We start from the raw sequence: 19034 nt of genomic DNA, 5'->3' as shown, positions 1-19034 counted from the left end.
GGTTTTTCGAGACAGGGTTTCTCTGTGTAGCTTTGCGCCTTTCCTGGAACTCACTTGGTAGCCCAGGCTGGCCTCGAACTCACAGAGATCCGCCTGGCTCTGCCTCCCGAGTGCTGGGATTAAAGGCGTGCGCCACCACCGCCCGGCTGTTGTTTGAATTTTAAAAGGTCTTATTAATTAAAAAAAAAAACAACAACTTGGAACCAGATATTGGGGTAAATGCTGAAAGATCAGAAAGACAAAGGAACAAGCCACTGGCATGTCTCATCTTACCGATTCCACAAATCCTCTCACTGAAATCCTCTGAGTCCTCACCGGGAAGGTTCCAGCCAAAAAAGCCTTTAGTTCCTGTCTCTTCACGCCTTGTATACCCTTCTCCACCGAGGCATCACTTCCTAGTGCTGGGATTAATGGTATTCTGTTTCTCTCCTAGACTGAGTCAATCTCATGTAGTCCAGGGTGGCTTTGAACTCACAGAGATCTAGATGGATCTCTGTGTCCCTAGTGCTAGGATTAAAGGTGTGTGCCACCACTGTCTGGCCTCTAGGTTTAATATAGTGGCTTGGTCTGTTCTCTTATCTTCGGGCAATTTTTATTAGGGTACACAATATATCACCACACTTGCATTTTAGCTTTGTTATGAACCTGTGATAGTCATCTGCACTTTGATATTCCACAGGCTCTGTGACACAATATGTCACCACATTCCCCCTTTTTTTGTCTAAAATAATATTAGAAGGCTATAACTAATATAAGAAAAAACTATATACAATAACTACAATAAGTATCTACAGTATATACAGCCAATAATTACATTAACAATGTCCAGCCCATTAACATTTGACAAATTCAGAGAAAATATTCCATTATTTATCTGATTTTGGTGAGTCCAAAATGATGAACCTAATTCATGTTCCATCCTAACTTGTATTACCAACTCAAAACTATCTTTTGATGCTTTTTGAAATTGCACACGTTATACTCCTTTAGTGAGTTTCTTTTCTGAATTTGTTAACAAGGAAAACTATAACTATAACTGGCTAGTCTTCAACTCCATCAGACGTCCAAGAAGGAAATAATATTACCTAAGTAAGCAGGAAGTGCAGATAAGCAACTTCCAAAAATGTGAGAAATGAAAGAAACAGCTGGCTGCTTGGACAGTCACCCAAGGTTCCTCTTCAATGTTGGGGCATTCATCTTCAGCCTACAGGCCTAGTATATCTGACAGACTCTTTTGCAAAGCAGGGTTTTCTGAAGGGCCTTCCTACCTTGTCTTGGCAAGGTGCGGTAGTCCTTTCTTTTGTGTCCTGCTTGTCCATTTTGGACAGCATACTGTCAGCAGTCAAGGCAAGGGTACTTTCTTGCCCAATGATAAACATTTGCTATAAAGAAAGTAAGCTCCATAAGGAGTTTCTTCAATGCCCATCATATTCTCTGAAATATATTGGTGCTGCCAGGAACAGACGTGTTTCATTGTCATAAAAAAAAGAATCTGTGTTATTAAAACATTTTAAATGCCATATTCTGTAGATATCTGAAGTGTTTGAAGATGACCTGTCCATCTAAAATATATGTTTGACCTTGAAAACATACCTAATACCGGACTGCAATAACTACTAACTTTCATTTCTTTGTAACCTAATTAGTTGGTAATAACAACTTTTAAGGACTAGCAATTTGCATTACATTGTTAAATGAGCTGTATAGGTACAATCCTCTGAACAAGATCAGAAATGTATGTACAGCATGTTCTAACAAAAATAATCTCAAATTTCTATCAATATACAAAATTTGTATACAATATACAAAAATCCAATCCAATGCAAAATATTTAAAACTAGTAGTTGCTTTTTAAAAGTAGATTCAATAATCTACCTGTTTATCCTATCATTTCTATTTTTTTTTCAGAGCAGATTCAATAATCTACCTTTTATCTTATCATATCTATATCCTCGTTTTTTGGGTTTTTTTTTGTTTGTTTTTTTGTTTTTTTTTACAAACAAGAGCCTAGAATCTAATCTCCTTTGTTTAGCTTTTTTTCCTGATCATTATCAGCTAACAACTTGTAACTATCCATCCTAAACATTGACAATTATCCATAACCCAATGAAACCCTCAGCTCAGATGTCTGATAAATTTGTGATACTGCATTTGTAGGCAAATTCCACTAGGCAGGATAGGTTTCATTTCTAGGCAAGTGAGATCATTGCTAGAAGGTTAATGCAGTTTTACCTTCTTTTACAACATTAGCAATTTCCTAACTTTAAATACTCTCACAGGTTTCATAATATTTAGAATATTTTGAATATTTATAACTTCACCCAAGCTGCTGGAAATTTAGAAAGGTAAATCAACTAGATACAAAGAACAAGACGTTGGCATACTGGTTCAGAAAGTGCATTGAATCATGTGTTTGGCTAACAGTTCTTTCTGAGTTATTCTGTGTTAGCCAGTTGTACTAAGTTATTAAAGGACAAAGTCTACTTCCAAAACTGAATGAACATTATTTTCATTACTGATTGGTTCTTTAAAATTTTTTGTTGTTGTTTTTATTTTTAATTTTAATTTTTATATTTTTATTAATTTTATAATTTTATTAATTTTACATATCAACCACAGATCCCCATCTCATCCCCCCCCACCCCGCCTCTCTCCTCCATCCCCTCCTCCAACAGGGTAAGTTCTCCCATGGGAGGACAGCTAAGCCTCCTGGTACATTCAGTTGAAGCAGGACCAAGCCCCTCCCCACTGCATCAAGAGTGAGCAAAGTGTCTGACCATAGATAATGGGATCCAGAAAGCCAGCTCATGCACCAGGGATAGATCCTGATCCCACTGCCAGGGGCCCCTCAAACATACCCAGCTACACAACTGTCTGCCGTATGCAGAGGGTCTATTTTACTTTTCTGTGTAGAATTTTATCAGTGAGAAGCTAGCTGGTACACATGAAGTAAAACCTTCACTTTGACTTCAGGTTACCAATGAAGCCCTCAGTAGCATTGCCATTTAGATAGAGTGAAACCAAAACAGCTTAAGAGTCTAGCTAGTATGAGAAGAGATTTTAGATTTGGACTTTCACTTATACAGAAGCTAAACACCACAATAAAAGCTTTCAGTGTACACTTCCCAATCTTTAAAATTCTCAACAATATACAGAGGTAGGAAAGCGTGTTCAAGCCTAGGCTATGAATTTCTCACCCCGAGTCCCTTTTCTAGGGGACCTTAACAGTCTACATTTATGAACCGTATTTTCCACAATGAATCAAACAGGCAGTCAAAGATAGATAAAACACATGACTTTTTGGCATAACCCCTTATTCATATGCTCTAGTTGTAGTAGTTACAATAGCTTGTATTTCTATTATTACTAGCTCCTGCCTAACAAAGATCTTTATAATGATATCTTTAATAGGTAAATGCTTAGTTGGCTGCAAGTTGAAAGTTTTTCTTTGCACTTAAACCTAGACTTTGATTTTTTTCTGTCTTCTACTATAATAGAATAGTTTTGTTGTCTTTTGTATTTTGAGGTTTTTTTAAATATTTCTATGCTCACCTAATGTAATCAGCATTTTATCTCCCCCATCACAGTTTTGCCTGGCTACATGACTCAGTTGCGTTCAGGGAGAATTAAATTAGGATTAAGTGGGATGCCTCTAGGAAGCTCTGTTCTTTCTCCATTTTCTTCCTTAGGGTGCATATGTCCAGTGTAGTTGCAGACATCACCTTGCAGAGAAGGGGCATGGAAATGTATCATCATCAGATGTGATTAATTGAGGGCCCTGAGTCTATGGCATATATGGGCACTCATTTCTCTGCTTGCTGCAATAATGAAAAAATGATATTTTTAGGAGGCTGGAGAAATACCTCAGTGATTGAGAGCACAGGCTCTTCCAGAGGACCCAGATTTGCTACTCAGCACCTGCTTGTCACCCTACAATGGTCTGTGACTCCAGTTCCAGGGGATCTGATGTCCCCTCCTAGCCTCCACTGGCACCAGGCACACACCTGGCATACACAAGTAGGCAAAACACCCATGTACCACAAACACCAAATAAAAATTAAAATAAATAAAAATTTTAAAAAATATCATTTTTAAGTCAAGCCAGCAAACTTAGATTTTCCTGCTGCTCTGGGCCAAGCATTCCCAGTTGCTATATTTTCCAAGTAAATTTTGTATAGAACCACGCTATCTTTAGTTGCTTTTCTTGTATTTCTTCCAGTGCTGGAAGTTATGAATTTGTTCATTAGAAATTAGAATTTTCTAATATAAAGAACAAGATTTAGCGAACAAACTAAGACACAGTTTGAAAGAAGCCAAAATGAACTCTTTGCAAATACCATTAGGGAAGTGAAAAGACAAAATGACTGGGACAAAAATGCTTGCATGAAACTAGCTTCTCCGACAAAACCTTCCTATCCAAAATGTGTAAAGAAGTCTTGAGGTGGTTTACTAAGAAAAACCATATCAAAATATGATAATTTTAAATATCACTAAAATATTTGAGCAGGCATGTCATCAAGGAAGATACACATGCATGTGTGGAAAATACGAGAAGATAGTCATGAGGGAAGTTACAATTATAATAATAACTATATCAATCTGCATACTTACTAGAATGTGAAGTTTAAAAATATGAACAATATAAAATGTAGGCAAGAACTTGGAACAATGGAAACTTTGAAGCATTGCCAGTGGGAATATAGAATGGTACAGCCACTTGAGGAAGGACGATAACAGTTTTCTATAAAGCTAAACCCACATGTACTCCAGAAATCCATTCATCTACTCCTATTTGTTCAAGACAAATCAAAGTTGTGTTCACATAAAAATGAGATGTGAGTGCCAAATAACTTCTTTGTTTGCAATCGGCTTAAACTGGGAACCATCAGGATAGCTTTCAGCCACTTCATGGAAAATGAAAACGGCACTAGACGCAGCTAACTCGTGAGCGGGAGGAGCGGGAAACGATAAGCATTCAGCCTAATAAACGGAGAAGGAAAGCGCATGTGACCAGTGAGGTGGCCCAGTGTTCATCACACTGGCGTGTGCATTACCACTGGGTAGAGACATGGCTTTTAATTAGAAGTGTCAGGAGGTTTGAATGGAGTTCTTGATTCTTCAGCTTTGAAGGCTCATCATCAAATTAAGAGAGGGTATTTCATATGACACCTTACCTTAAGATATTTAAATATTTCTATCTCAATAAAAATTAAAACTGGACGCCAGGCAGTGGTGGCACACGACTTTAATCCCAGCACTCGGGAGGGAGGCAGAGCCAGGTGGACCTCTGTGAGTTCGAGGCCAGCCTGGTCTACAGAGCGAGATCCAGGACAGGCACCAAAATGACACAGAGAAACCCTGTCTTGAAAAAACAAACAAAAAGTAAAACTGGACTCTATGTATTCTTTTAGAGCTATTGGCCAGCTGAATAATTACACAACATCCACAAAACTGAGCCCTGAGGTATTAATCACAATATGTAAAAGCACAGCAGATTTTCTGAGACTGTATTTTAGCATGGGGAACATGGGGAACATGAGTCACTGGCTTACTTATGCCTCTAAATTTAATCCCACTCAGGAGGGTAGAGTCTGTGTCTATGAAATTAAGGCCTTGATATGAATGTGCATACTAATTTGATATGACTAGACGATAATCGAGTATATAATGGCAACTTAAATGAAACACACAAAACCTCAATTTTAGGGTATGCATATGTTATGTATAGATGCATAGATATATGTGTATATACATTAACAGAATCTCACATACCCTTGGTTGGTCTCAAACCTTCTATATAGCCAAGCATGACTTTGAATTTCTGATCATTTTGCTTCTGCCTCCAAGCATTAGGATTACACATACAGTGTACTACACTCAGGGCTCTGTACATAAAAGGCAAGCACTCTGACCACTGAGCAACTTCCCCAGCCACATTTATGGAATGTAGAAATAACTTCAGATGAATTGAAAATTGATTCCTCTTGTAAGGAGGAGATAACCCCAAGGTAGAGAAAGACATTCTATCTTCATTGTCTTACCATTTGAAACAAGGGCATAGGTTTAAGTTTGGCTTAAAGCTGTAACTGCCAATTTATCTTTTATATTTATTTTCATAAATTGTTTTGTAGTTGTGGAAATCAATATTTTAAATGACAGTTTTAGAATTCTTATAAACTAAGGAATTTAGTTTATAAACTTTGATATCTGGTGCCAGTTTTTATTAAGTGGCACACACTGTTTACAAATCATGACTATTTGAGTCAGATGACAACATTCAAATCAATCTAGAGAAAGGTCCAAGGCAATAAAATCCCACAGTATGCTTTTTAATGTTTCTCTGAACTCATTAATTTTATTGGAAATAATATCATAGTTTCACTTACAATTAAAGACAAAATAAAATACACTGAATTTAAAAACCGAAGAAAAGCACGATGCTTTGGAACTGAAAGCTTCTGACTTGCCTCACACTTTTTAGCTTTTGCACCTAGTTTAATTTGCTGCCCCACCTGCTATGAAGGAAGACCCGCTCATGTGATTGTTCAGCACCCAGCAACTGTATTAGTCACTGGCTTAACTAGTGGTGGTGATAATGTCCCTAAAAGTGTACAGCCATGAGACAGGCTCAAAGAGGTAGGTGTGTGCAGTGCTCTTATTTTATGTTGTACTGTCAGTTCAAAATAGTCAGGTTTGATTCAGACTAGAAGAAAAGAGAGGCTTGCCTCGAGTGTCTGGGCCCAGGTGGCATCTTCTAATCTCTGTCTTTCCAGAAAGAGGTGCATTAGGGGCTGGCTGGGCGGTGGTGGCACATGCCTTTAATACCAGCACTCAGGAGGCAGAGCCAGGCAGATCTCTGTGAGATCGAGGCCAGCCTGGTCTACAGAGTGAGCGAGATCCAGGACAGGCACCAAAGCTACACAGAGAAACCCTGTCTCGAAAAACAAAACAAAACAAAACAAACAAATAAAACAAGAAAAGGTGCAATAGGGGAGATGTGACAAAGTGGTACTATATCTTTCATTTCCGGTGGTGCTCTCATTGTGCTTTGTTGGGCTGGTGGGGTCAAACAGAAAAAGCCTGCAAAAGAGAACACAGACTCACCTAGACTTCAGCTACACTAAGTTCTGAATACTAAAACCTCAAGCCTAGTTCTCACAGTCCACACGTATACGTATGTCTAAGCTCAGCTCCTTATCTCAGGCACTCTGCTGCAAAGAGATCCATGCCATTTCCAGTTTGCTTTCAAGGACATTATCTGGACTACAGCTGTAGAAAAAGCTGAATGGAAATCGTCCATAATTTGTTGCCAATCTTACATGTTAGAGATTAAAATGGCGTTACCAGATTGAAGGAAAATGTAGTCTCAAATTGTAAGTGATCTCCAATATTGGGATATAGATGTAGATTAGGAAAATTTGGGGCAAAATGATGCCCTTAAATATATGATTGTTTGCCTACTCAATTTACAAAGAAATGAAGGCTCTTTTCTGAATTACTATTTACAGATAAAGATTATTGAGAAAAGCACATTGAGAAACTTCTCTAGTGTTCTACCACCTAAATGATATGGAAGAGATACAAGGATTCTTTGGGATGGTATTTGAGAAAAAGATTAAATGTTCCCTCTAGCCTGACAGTAAATGGCTTTCCCTTTGTTTTTAGTGTGAAAATTCAGAAGTATGGATGAGAACTGCAGGTATGTTACATAACACATTCCTTAAAATCTCTACTAATTTGGAAAATTCTGGAAGTTATTTTTAACACTTGTTTTAAGTGAATTAAAATGACTAGGCAATATACTTAATTTTCCAAAGGGAACAGAAAATACTTGTTCAGTTTTATGGCTTCACAACTAATTATTCTGTTATATAAAAGCAAAATAATTAGTTGTAGAACTATAAAACTGAAGAATGACTCTAATTTTAAGAAACTGTGCCATTAACCTTTATTTCACTGCTTATTTTTATAATTGGTTTATAATTCCAGTGGGTAGTTAGAACATACCACTTTCATAAGGTAGCACACACTAATGCGTATGGATAAGTTAATAACTTCAAGGAAGAAATAGAAAGCACAAATAACAGCAAATTTCTGCAGGGTCCATATGGCAGGTGGCCAAGCCACCAGGGAGAGATATCTTTCCTTGCAGTTCAAACAGAATATTCCCTTGAGGCAGATATTCCTGTCCTGTTCTTGTCACACAGCCAGACTGTCCTGTGACAGGAAACGCCTGAGCAAAATTTTGGGAACATGTCATTTCCAATTAGTGTTGCAGTATTTAAAGTGAGTGGATTATCTCCACTTGCTTATTTTGAGCAAGATTAAAAGACGCTTTATTTTAAGATTGTTTGTTGGTTGGTTGATTTTCATTTAAAAATTCAGTTGGATTAGATGACTAGAAATCTCACCAAGACCCCCAAGGCACAAAGATGTTGGTTCCGAAGTTTTGAAATTTGCCAGAAAAAGTTTGTAAGATTTGTAAAATCTGTTCCACTTAAAATACGACTTTGTCAGGAAAATGAGTCAACCTTTTTTGGAACCTTTAGTTTTGGAACCTTTAGGTGTCTGATGTCATTGTTATAGAAGCCATATCGGCTAATCACATGAAAGCCAAAGAAAACAACTCCAGTTACTTTGAACTAGCCTGATGATTCAGTTGATTGGAATTAAAATTATAGCCAGTAAGGCTGTTGGATGTGGCAATAAAAATTCTGGATACTCAATTAAATTGGAATGTTAGATAGGTGATAAATAAATTTCTAGTTCATGTTATGCCATATATACTATTTGATATATGTATATTTCATAGCTAATACTCCATCACAAATGCATTAAGGTTGAAAGGGAGATTATAGTCTTATCAGGGGGCTGTTAGTCATGCAGTTAAGGGGGAAATGGAATTTGGTTATGTTTGGCTCTAGAGAAGAGAAGGTGAAGAGAGGCTCAGTAGGGTCATGGTGAATGATGTGAAATAATGAAGTTAACTTGGACAATGTCATCTGATTTCTGATCTTTAAGAGATAGTTTAGCAGACAGCTAAATATGTAGGCGTGGTACTCAGAGGAAAACTGTAGGTTATAGAATATAATTTGTGAATCTTCTATTTAATTGTCTTACAAACCTCTGTGTCTATGTGGTCCTCTCAGAGAAACACACAAGAAATTGAGTCAAATTCAACACCTACTTTCTTTTAAATAAGCCTAGCCTTCATCCTATATTGAAACCATTGAAACAAGCAAATTATTTTTTAAATTGGGGTAACTTACATATGTTCATTTTTCAGTTCAATTATATCTCAGGAGAAGAAGATAGAAGTGTAACACAATTCTTAAATGGTCTTATTAATTAAAAAAAAAAAAAACTCAGTGCCAGCTATTGGGGTAAATTCTGAAAGATCAGAGAGACAGAACAAGCCACATCCAATCTCACCTTGCCAACTTCTCAGCTGATCTTGTTTCCTCATACTGAAAGCCTCTAAGTCCTTATCAGAATGGATCTCAGCTGAACTGCTGCTAAAAAGCCTAAAAGTTTAAGAGCCTCTAGTTCCTGGTTTTCATGCCTTATATACCTTTCTGCTTCCTGCCATCACTTCCTGGGATTAAAAGTGTGTGTCACCATGCCTGGCTGTTTCCAGTGTGGCTTTGAACTCACAGAGATCCGGGATCTCTGTCCTGGAATGCTAGGATTAAAAGCGTGAGCTACCCCTGCCTAACCTCTATGTTTAATATAGTGGCTGTTCTGTTCTCTGACCCCCAGATAAGTTTACTGGGGTACACAATATATCAAGCACAAAGAAGCAAACTTTTAAGAAATGACTTTTAAAGTAAAAATAGTTTACCCACACCACAGAAACTGCAAAATATAGAACCATACAAGCAAGAAATTGAAATAATTTGTAACTCACCCCAAAAGAACAACTGGCAACAGTTTTTGGTATTTACTCCTTATCCATTTCAGTTAACAATTTAAAGTATCACTTGCTGTTATATTCTTTTATAACCATTTTTTATCTTTTAGAATGATCTTAGAAATTATGACATTAAGCCTTAAGTTGAAAGAGTATTAATACATATTGAAGACCCAAAAGTATATGCATTCCCAACATTAATAGATATCAATATATTGTCCATTCTGTAAAGTTTTACAAACTGCAGCAGCATTAAAAAAAAATCTAGTCTAGTCTGTCTACAGATGACCCTAAAAGCAAGTCCATTCCTGATGGAATGATCCAGATGTCCATCAATGGGTGAATCAATAAAGGGAAGTTTAATTCTAGAATGAATTACTACTCAACAATATAAAAGGGATGAATCATTGATTCATGTGACAGTATGTATGATCTTTATTCTGAAAGAAAGAAATTGGATAGAGAAAGAACAAACACTATATAATTTATTTATGCCCAATTTGCAAAAGATCATTTATCAGAATTTAGTGCTAGATTCACTGACTGTCCTTAAATTATAAGAGGAAATTCAAGCAATATCACAGTTCACCATTAATAATTTATTAATTTTCAGGTTGTCAGAGCTTTAGAATACTATTGACTATTAGAAGTAAGGCTATTTCAGAAAATTTATCATTGGAAGAATGAATGTAAGTAATGTTATTCAAATTGTAAAACAAAATCTCTCCAATTCACACTCCGGGGTTCATACTAATCTCTGGGCTTTTTCTTTAGCAAAATAATTGCTGGGACGGGATCTTAAACAACGCAATGACCATTCTGCAGCTGATTGTCTGGTGGCTGTTTTGTCCTGATGGGATTTACTTTCCAGTCCTGAAAGAGAGTTTTTGCAAATCCTTAGGGTACATTTGGGTTTGTGAATGGTCCATTCCCAGCAATGTTGGCAGGGACTGATTCCTTCAGAAACCAGAACAGCTGAATAAGCTATAAATATCTTTAAATTTGGATGGACTAATTGGCTTATTCTTCACAAATGGCATGCAGATTTTTATCCTTTGAAAGAGGTAGATTAGGATGTGCTGTTTGGAGGTCCAGAGCCACATCTTGAAGTTTGGGAATGGTTTCTGCAGAGTGGATGTTGTGGAGGAAGCTAACACCCTTTCTTCCCTAACTGGGATGACTACAAAGCTAATGTCACCAAGATTCATCCTATCCTGGGTCTTCCTGACACCCATCAGAGATTGCAATCCCATAAGAAGTGTAAACTCTCCTCTGCCACCTTCAACAGACCTCTGAGTGTGGCCATTCAGATAGAAAAGGCTGTTAGGTATGTCCTGAGCTGCTGTTGAATTTCCTACTCTTCATCAGCCAACCTTGAAAGAACTGAGTCTTCCCATGCCTGAAAACATGTTCCAGAACTCAAGGTCTAAGACTAATTACTGTGTCTGGTTTTCCACACTACTTCTGATGTCTAAGGTTTGTGTTCCTTGTACTGTGCTCTGTGTGGTCCAGAGAATGATTTAGAGTAGCTGTGGTCCACTCGTAGAACAGTTGAAGATCTGATTGTGCTCTTGCATAATCATATTCCATATTCCTGCTCTTGATAAAGTGGAGGAACTTTGGTCATTTCTGTCCTCCCGTCCAGCTGGATGTTCTTAAAGTGCCCTTCCTGAGACCCATGATGGCAAACAAGCAAGAAAAACTGTTTTATATATCTATAAATATCTCTCAAAAGGGTGACAGAAGTTGTGCCCATATTTGATGATGATGAGGTCACTCAGGAAACCTAGACAGGTGGCATAGATGCCTTTTGCCTGGACTCCTACCAGAACTGCCAGCTGGGCCGCTGTGTCTGGTCTAAGGTAAGTTTCCTTCTGGAAGGCTTAGCTCTGGTTGATCTCCAGTGAAAAGTAGATACATCCTTGGATCTCACTGTCCTGCTGTGTGCTATTTTCTTGCTTTAACTGGACAGCTTAACATTTTGGGGGACCCTTTGTTCTCAGTTACAGAGGGTGGTACCCAGAGGATCTCCACTTACAATCTGGCATGATCTGTCCATTTGTTAGGTGATAAGTTATCTCTGGAAGAGCAGGATATCAAGCCTAGATAAAGTAGTTCTCTTGGTCAGAAAGCATATCCAACTCAAATGTGCCCAGAGCAGATAGTTATGTGATAGGTCTATGGGGTACATATGCAAGAGTTGCTTCTGATTTTATCTAGATGATGTGTATAGTCTTATATTTTAAATATAGAAAAGGTTTCCCATGAATTTAATACTCTTCATGTTATTTTAAAGATGGTACCATACTTAATTTATAAATGTACCATCATATGTATATGGACAGGTAAGTGAAAGATGAAAAGCCACTGTTTATTTACTGAATGCTCTGATCGTGAATGCTGAATGTTTGTGCCCCCTTCCAAAATTCATATGCTCAAACTGTATCACTGGTTATATTAGGCTTACTAAAGACTAATTGGATGGTAATAGCAGCTTTCAAAATAGATCTCAACATAGAGAAATGAAAGATTTGGATCTTTCTTTCCTCCCTCCTTCCCTTTCTTCCTTCTTCCCTTTTTCCCCCTTCCTTTCTTCATCCATTCATTTTTTTCTCTTTTCTTTCTGTACATGTGCATACTTGCTTGTATTTTTTCACGTCTGGAAAAGTACACTTGTGTGGGAGCCCACAGAGGCTTCCTAGTGAGAACTTACTCAGGGTCAGAGAATCTGAGCTCAGCAGGGCTACATAAGAAGATGGCCATGGGTGTGTTTACCTATCAGGGGTTTGGAAGGGTCTACACTTGGCTGTACTGTGTGCTTTGATCTTGCAAGGGGGAGGTCCTTTGCTCCTCCCCTTGACATGTTATAAAAAATCCCTTTTCAATAAAAGACGAGTGTTGGGTATTGACCCAGGCCCTCCTGAAGCTATCCTGTGTTTCTGTCTTTCTTCTTGTCAGCTAGGTCTCTGTTTCTATCATTTCTTAATTCCTCTCTACTCTACCTAAGAACGCTTCGAAAGGTGGGAGCCAGACTCCACAGATGGCACCCAATGTGGGGCTCAGAAGGAACACTTCAGAGCAGGGAGCATGTCTGGTAATTAATTGAAGGAGGTGGTGATATTCTAATCTTCAGGAATAAAAGTGTAAATATAAAGCAGAGGAGTTAAAATTAGGCTGCAGCAAGTATCTCTCTGAAGTTGTAAAAAAGTTTTGGTGAAGGTTTAACTTAGTGTAGAGTAGTTTTTCTCCCGAGCACAGACAGGACCTGAGATGCAGAAAGCAGATCTAGGACTGAGCAGACACTGCGAACCTGGCAGTCCCAGTACAAATAGCCGCTTTAGAGATTACCAGCTTCAGAATCCCCTACTGCAAGCAGCGGCAGCCAGGGATCAGCAGCTGAGACCTGTGGATTATCATCAAGTTCACAGGCAGTGGACACTAAGAGCCAGCACAAACAGCGAGGTCCTGCATGCTTTCTGCCATGGCTGAGCCTCAGTGAGGAGAATGCAGTCAGCCAGCCTGAAGACATGGCTTGAGGCTATGTGCAAATGGCAGGCAGAGGCTTGGAGTGCAGCAGAAACTTCAGACCTCAGTGGTCGGAGCAGATCAGAGCTGGACTCCCGCAGACTCCCGTGTGTGTGTGTGTGTGTGTGTGTGTGTGTGAAGACCAGAGGACAATCTATGGCATTAGTCCCCAGATTATTATCTTGCTTTTTGAGACAGGGCCTCCCCTTGGTCTGGAACTTTTCCACTGTGCTAGGCTGGCTTCTCAGCCAGTTCCAGAGATCCACCAGTCTCCATCTATCTTTATATCCCAAGTTCTGGGATTGTAAGTGTGTGCCATCACACATAGTTTTATTCTGTGGTATCCAGGGAATCAAACTAAAATCTTGGAAGACAAACATTTTACGGACTGAGCCCTCTCTGCTTTTAGTCCTTTGCCAGGGAAGTTATCCAATGGTTGAGGTTATAACTGTGTTCACTATGACCAAGGAAACTTTTGCCAACGCTACAGTGGGTGGGTGAAGCTCAACTTCGTTGCAGGATATTTGGAAATGTGAAAATGTGTTGCTGTTTTACCTTACATGCCTAGGCACCTTCTGATTGCTTTAATAAAGAGCTGAACAGTCAACAGCTAGGCAGGAGAGGGTAGGCAGGACTTCTGTGGGGAGGGGAGAGAAGACTAAACCAGTATAATTACTAACTACATTCTAAATATGGTCCTTATATCCACAAATAATTGTAGCCCTCACCACCCCTCATCTGGGAAATGTCTCTTGCAATAGTTGAAACCACAACCAATCAAAATACAGAGTTATGGAGTCCAGTTCCAATGGATACATCTACAATACAACTCCTGTACCTAAGGCTTATGTAGCATTTAGGAGGGTGTAGAAAGACTTTAAGAGCCAGAGGATTGAGGATTTGCTATGAAATTGTATGCCTTAAAATGTATCTGGAATTTTCATTTTACAAAAGCCTCAGCTGGATGCTACACTCCTCCTTCCGCTCTCCAGGGCTAGCCCGCTCACCGACTGTGAAAAATGGTGAAAGAAACCACTTACTATGATGTTTTGGGGGTCAAAAACAATGCCACCCAGGAAGAATTGAAAAAGGCATACAGAAAATTGGCCTTGAAGTACCACCCTGATAAGAATCCAAATGAGCCGGGCGGTGGTGGCGCACGCCTTTAATCCCAGCACTCGGGAGGCAGAGACAGGCGGATCTCCATGAGTTCGAGGCCAGCCTGGGCTACCAAGTGAGTCCCAGGAAAGGCGCAAAGCTACACAGAGAGACCCTGTCTCGAAAAACCAAAAAAAAAAGATAATTCTATGATAAGGGCAGTGAACAGGAGATTAAAAAGGGCAAAGCAGGTGGTGGTTTTGGCTCACTCATGGATGGATATCTTTGATAAGTTCTTTGGAGGAGGAAGAAGGATACAAAGAGAAAGGAGAGGCAAAAATGTTGTGTGTCAGCTCTCAGTGACCTTAGAAGACTTCTATAATGGTGCAACAAGAAAACTGGCTCTTCAGAAGAATGTGATTTGTGACAAATGTGAAGTGCTGCCCCAACTGTCAGGGACTGGCATACAAGTAAGGATTCATCGGATCGGACCAGGACCTGATTCAGCAAATTCAGTCAGTGTGCATGGAGTGCCAGGGTCATGGAGAACACGCCAGTCGTAAGACAGACGTAAAAGCTGCAATGGAAGAAAGATAGTTCGAGAGAAGAAGATTTTAGAAGTTCATATTGATAAAGGTGTGAAAGATGGTCAGAAGATAACATTCCATAGTGAAGGAGACCATGAACCAAGACTGGAGCCAGGGGATATTATCATTGTGTTAGACCAGAAGGACCATGCTGTTTTTACACGATGTGGAGAAGACCTTTTCATGTGTGTGGACATACAGCTGGTTGAAGCATTGTGCGGCTTCCAAAAGCCAATATCCACTCTTGACAACTGAACCATAGTCATCACCTCTCACCCAAGTCAGATTGTCAAGCATGGAGATATAAAATGTGTGCTAAACGAAGGTATGCCATATGAAAAAGAACGTCTGATCATTGAGTTTAAGGTGAATTTTCCTGAAAATGGCTTTCTCTCTCCTGATAAACTCTCTTTGCCTGAAAGGAAAGAAGTAGAAGAGACTCATGAAATGGATCAGGTAGAATTGGTGGACTTTGATCCGAACAAGGAAAGATGGCGGCATTATAACAGAGAAGCATATGAGGACAATGAACATCACCCCAGAGGTGGCATTCAGTGTCAGACCTCTTAATGGGCCATTATTATTACTCTGTCATTCTATATGCAGTAGTGAATGTGGGAAGGACTGTAATCATAATATGCTTACTACTTGGCTATTGTTTTTGTTTTAATATTCAACTATAGCAGTGTTTTAAAAGTTAAATGAAGAATAAACACAAATATAAAAACTCTGAAAAAAAAAACCCTCAGTTGAATTTTGCGCTTTTTTTCTTTTGCTTTTTAAAACTACTTGTTAATACATTATTTACTCAGAGCTCCTTTCACTGTTTCTATCTACTCTACTTAATGTCAAAAATCATCCCTACCCATAACTCCAAGCGTACTGCACCTCTGTTTACTTCTGTGTTGAAAAATGGAACAATTAACCAAGACATAAGGATTGAGATAATGTGGTAAATTGCTTTTAGGGGACAACTTGTAAGATTTGAACACAGTTGTAACTCCACTCCATTCTGGACCTGCATGAGCCTTTGTTAAAGTTGATCCCATATCAAAACTAAAAAGGGAAAAGGAGTAAGAGAACAGAAGTAGATCACTTATTGATGCAACAGAACTCAGCAAAAAAGATGTGGAGAAAACAATGGTGTTTATGTTTGCAATGATAGGGTGAAGGCATTTGAAATTTTTGTTTGGAAAATTTTTTTTCCTTTATTTGCCAGGAAGTAGGCATGCATTTTCATTAGGGACATTGTTGGAAAATCCCCACGAAGCAAAACATCTGCATCATGACCACAACTGTCAGAAAGATTCCCTGGCATGCAAAGCAGTGAACGTGCTTGTCTTAGTCAGTAGAGATGCTAACTCATTAAAAAAGCCCAGGCCTGAAAATGAACCAAATTTCATTTAACATTTTGAAGTGATATGCCAGCTTTAATTATAGTATGAGAGAAGAAAGGCACGAAAAAGCAACATTTTGATATGAAAATATTTCATAGGGCATTTTCTCCTGAAAGATGAAAAGTAGGTCAGTTTTATCAATGTGAATAATGATTTGAATCTGAATGCATTATTAATCTGCCTTTGGGGATGACAAGAATCTGCCTTTGTATTTTCATATCTTTCAGATTAAATCATATTTTAAAAACTGGAGTTTAGTTTAGAAAAGGTAGAGGGCAGATAAGCTCAGGAAGTTTTAATTGGGTTGATGTGTTTCATTAGTCACCTCTTCCCATCAGATGAGGATTACAAATTTGGGATGGACACTCAGTCTCTTTCAGGCACTGATGGTTCCTGTCACACTGCCCATTCTTTTTTTTTTTTTATCCAAGATAATTGTTAGCATAACTCAATGTTAAGGGAAAACATCCTTGGATATACACCTGTTTCATAGTCTACAGTTCCTTCTCCATGTTCTCACTGCCCATCTGAATGCACATTTTACAACTTTGTATTCAGATACATATAATTATTTAATCGCTTTTATTATCTATGGGGGCAAATTGCCTACTATAAAATTAAAGAAATTCTGTGTTAATGTAGCTGAGAGACATGAAACCTAACATCTGTATTTTTAAACTGAGTGGTCTGTCCTGCTGGGTCATAAGACTGGGATGTGTGCTTACTTGTATCCTGTAGATTTCATTTCTATGTTATTGTTGCTAGAAAAGGAAGGGAAGGACTGGGTCCCATGATTGAGCGATGGAGAAAAGAGTTGGCATCAATAACTTAAGAAAACCATCAAAACATCCTTAAAACGAGAGGTTTTGCTCTGGCAGTTGTCAAATTTGAGTAAGATGGCTAATTAGATTATGTGATCACAAATACAGCTAGGATGTGCGTTGTGTGGCTGCTTCCTACAAAGTGAAACATTCTCTCCTGGAAGAAAATCCAGAAAGCTTAAGAAAGTCCCAAGGTTCAGAAATCTTAGAAAGTTATGAGACTGATAAAGTCTCTCTTGGATATTACATAAGTATTAGATTATTGAGGAAGAGAAGAGCATCTGTTGGAGCTGCCTGTAAGTTGGGCAGCGAGCTCTAGGCATGTAGCTTTCATGACTTATTGTCCATGCAGGGGTGGACTTATCACTGATGCAACTGCCTTTGAGTCATTTGAGACCCTATAAGCAAGCTTTCTCAGCCACGATCCTGTATGTAACTCCAAAGGCCACCAAACCAGATGGGTACAGTCACTTCTTCAGCTGGTGCCCTGTCTCGGGTGAGCAGATATCTGTTTGCATCTCATCACTGAAAGTCATGTGATAGGGTCATTAGGGCACCACACATATCAACTCATTGTGTATATTAAGGCAGAAACTCTCAGGAGATCTTGGATCTAATACCCACTGGTGTCTTGTGAATGTGAGGATGAACAGGCAACTGGGACTGATATAAAGAAGAGTTAAGAATTGACACCGTGTGGTGTTTATTGGAGAGAAGGATGAGACATCTCTTTTCTCGAGATAAGAGAAAGTGGCATATCCTTCCAGGGAGTTCAAAGTGTTTCTTCTTTAAGTTGGCAAGTTCTCAGAATTGCTGCCAGAATTCACACTGAAGTGTGGGAGTAGTTTTGCCTATATCATTCCCGTTGGAATGTAAGCCACTATGGGCCATTTCAGAGATGGTTTGTTTCTTAAACAGGAATTTGTGGACTAGGTAAGGAGATTCAATGTTAGAGGGGTTTAACATTGTGTGTGTGTGTGTGTGTGTGTGTGTGTGTGTGTGTGTGTGTGCATGTGTGTGTATCTGTCTTGGGGGACTTTGTCACAAATGGCAAGGATAACCCTTTCTCCTTTTTGAAATAGAAATCAGTATTTGTTTCTATTCAATAAACAGATTCTTCAAGGACCAACATTAATAAAGATAGGAGTCTCTCACTTTTAATATTTTACATAAATTAAAGGTTATTTGATAGACATAAGGTTTTATAAAAGGAAGCAATCAGTGAGGCTAGTCTATCAAGAGTAACAGGTTCTTGATTACATTTGAATATTATTCACTTTGACTGCTAAGTGATAACTAAGAGTCCCTTTCAAAAAACTGCGAAGTGGCTTTTTGCTTCTTCAATATGGCTCTTCTTAACACAGTTTCTTTCTTTTATCCAGTTTAGTTACTCGCACAAATAAAGTCTTCTCTTTCCATGTGTTTTCATTTGAATTTCTGTTTGGGTTCAGAAGAACTCAAACAGAATGAAAGTTTCAATTCAGGATGGCTCAAGGCAGATGTTCCCCCAATGTAGCTGCATTATCAAATCACTTGGAGACCTTTAAAATACCCTGGAGGCCCTCTTACTCCCAGCCCCAAATACTGACCAAACTGAAGTAGGGTGGGAGCTAGGCAAAGGATATGTGAAAGCTTTCTAGGTGATTCTCATATATGAGAAGGTAAGAACCAGTGGATCAAACACTAAGAAAAGACA

General features: G+C 38.7%; 1 protein-coding gene and 1 pseudogene across 2 annotated transcripts in view; one reads left to right on the top strand and one right to left on the bottom strand.

Moving 5' to 3' along the window:
- Lin7a (lin-7 homolog A, crumbs cell polarity complex component) overlaps window positions 1-19034 on the bottom strand; it is a 142291-nt gene that overhangs the window by 47140 nt on the left and 76117 nt on the right. The window lies entirely within an intron of this gene.
- On the top strand, window positions 14781-16649 carry LOC128119754 (dnaJ homolog subfamily A member 1-like; annotated as a pseudogene).

The sequence above is a fragment of the Peromyscus californicus genome, unplaced genomic scaffold (genome assembly GCF_007827085.1).
Source record: "Peromyscus californicus insignis strain IS unplaced genomic scaffold, ASM782708v3 Scaffold_24__1_contigs__length_46423439, whole genome shotgun sequence".
NCBI lineage: Eukaryota > Metazoa > Chordata > Mammalia > Rodentia > Cricetidae > Peromyscus > Peromyscus californicus.
Note: the sequence above shows the minus strand (reverse complement) of the source record. Positions and strands in the feature narration are given on the sequence as shown.